Below are 2,500 nucleotides of genomic sequence, written 5' to 3'. Positions count from 1 at the left end.
TTAGGGTTTGCATGGGGTATATAAACCTAGATTCTAGGATTCACATAGATTATATAAAGGGTTTAGAAAGTTGGGCTTGGAGTATGTAAAGAGAAGATAGATTTAAGAATTCACACAAACAAAAATAAATTGGATGTGGAGTGTGAAGGATGAAGAATTGAAGACATTAAGTTTCAGTGGTGATGGATTAGTTAGTGGGCAATGATTACCTGTACGATGCATTAGTTAGCAAGTCATTAACATATTTGTACAACCAATTGATTGCACACACACAAATTTATCTCCAAAGTGACATGTAAACGATTTAGTGGATTTTTGACATGACATGGACTACCACGTGGCAGCCACATCAGCAAGGTAACACGTGGCACTTGAAAAAATCAATTTAGTATTCTTCTGCCTTTTATTTTTCTACCTTATTCCAGTTAATTAAATTACTTTAATATTTTTAATTCACCAATTTATTTTTATTTTTATTTATATTTCTGTCTAGGCGCAAGACTGGGCGGCCAGCAAGGAGTCGAGACAGGGAGTTAATTTTAAAATTGATTTTTAAAAAATGATTTATTTATTTATTTCCACCTATGCGGAAGACTGGGCGGCCAACGAGGAGTCGAGACAGCCAGGAGTCGGGACTTGGGCAAGGGAGCGGGACAAGAGGTCGGGACCGCGCGGCGGGACAAGGAAGAGGAGGAGGAAGTCGCGGCGGGACAAGGAAGAGGAGGAGGAAGTCCGGGACTCGCGACGGGACTGGGACTCGCGCCGGGACTAGGGAGTCGCGGCGGGACAAGGAAGAGGAGGAGGAAGTCCGGGACTCGCGACGGGACTGGGACTCGCGCCGGGACTAGGGAGTCGCGGCGGGACAAGGAAGAGGAGGAGGAAGTCCGGGACTCGCGACGGGACTGGGACTCGCGCCGGGACTAGGGAGTCGCGGCGGGACAAGGAAGAGGAGGAGGAAGTCCGGGACTCGCGACGGGACTGGGACTCGCGCCGGGACTAGGGAGTCGCGGCGGGACAAGGAAGAGGAGGAGGAAGTCCGGGACTCGCGCGGGACTGGGACTCGCGCCGGGACTAGGGAGTCGCGGCGGGACAAGGAAGAGGAGGAGGAAGTCCGGGACTCGCGCACGGGACTAGGGAGTCGCGGCGGGACAAGGAAGAGGAGGAGGAAGTCCGGGACTCGCCACGGGACTAGGGAGTCGCGGCGGGACAAGGAAGAGAAGGAGGAAGTCCGGGACTCGCGACGGGACTGGGACTCGCGGCAGGACAAGGAAGAGAAGGAGGAGGTCCGGGACTCGCGCCGGGACTAGGAAGAGGGGGAGGAGGTCCGGGACTCGCGACGGGACTAGGAAGTGGGGGAGGAGGTCCGGGACTCGCGCCGGGACTAGGGAAGAGGAGGAGGAGGAGGAAGGCCGGGACTGGGACTCGCGGCGGGAGTAGGTAGTGGGGAGGAGGTCCGGGACTCGCAGCGGGACAAGGAGGAAGTCGGGGAGGAGGGCCGGGACCAGGAGTCGCGGCGGGGATAGCAGGCAGGACAGGGAGGGTGGGTGGTCTTCCACAAAAAAAAGTGTGTCTCGGAACTTCCTTAGTGCAGTAGGACGGGGGGGCCTGCCGAATCCCACAGAGAGTACTATGTGGGGAAGGGTTCCTCTGAAGCGTCTCGGGAAAAGTCGTGAGGGGGTGACGGTTGCTCGGTGCCTACGGGTCCCGACTGCTCGCTGCCTTCTTTGAGCCCAGTACCGACGTTCGCAGGGGGATACCTGGATACTACTGGGGTTACCTGGATACTTCTGGCGTGTTACCTTGGATCAGTGAGGAGTGGGGGTTAGTTTCCCGGCGACGCGACCCTCTGAGGAGGTCCCGCGGAGGGTCGCCGAGTATTATATGGTGAGCTGGCTGTCAAGGATTGTGAGTCCCGCTGCCAAAATTTTTTTTGGTGCGCGGGCGACTGGAAAAAGAGGGTTGGTCTTGTGCCGATACGCGTAACGTCGCAGCGAGTCCCAAGAGCTAGTAACCATTTTTGGCGGGGGGCGATGGCCTCGGTATTGTCAAGCCATTCTCTCATTCATTTGGGAGGGTGGGGAGAAGTGTTTGCCGAGGCCGTTCAAGCTCCGCCTGGTCGACCACCACTGTGACCGCCACCGCGCTCGATCTCTATTGCAAGCTCAGGTGAAATTCCTGATAAACTTGGAGGGGTGTGGGACGCGTTCGCAGTGTGGGCCGAGGAGTCATAACATCCCAGGTCGGAATGTGAAAATGGAACTTCGAAACCGGTGAGAGTTCTCTCGTCGGCTAGGGGTTTCACAAAAGTAACATTTCTATAAATTTCTATCCGACCCCTCCATTAATTTGGAGGGGCGATGGGCCCCGGGATTGGACATACTTCTTGCTGATTTGTCTTTTGAGGAAAATCCTTCGCGGTGATGGTTACTTTTTCATTTTTAATGTGTGTATCGGCCTCGTCGGTTTCTCTCTTTCCTGGTCACATTCCCGAAAAAGGCCG

The sequence above is a fragment of the Physcomitrium patens genome, chromosome 6 (genome assembly GCF_059467195.1).
Source record: "Physcomitrium patens ecotype Gransden chromosome 6, ASM5946719v1, whole genome shotgun sequence".
NCBI lineage: Eukaryota > Viridiplantae > Streptophyta > Bryopsida > Funariales > Funariaceae > Physcomitrium > Physcomitrium patens.
Note: the sequence above shows the minus strand (reverse complement) of the source record.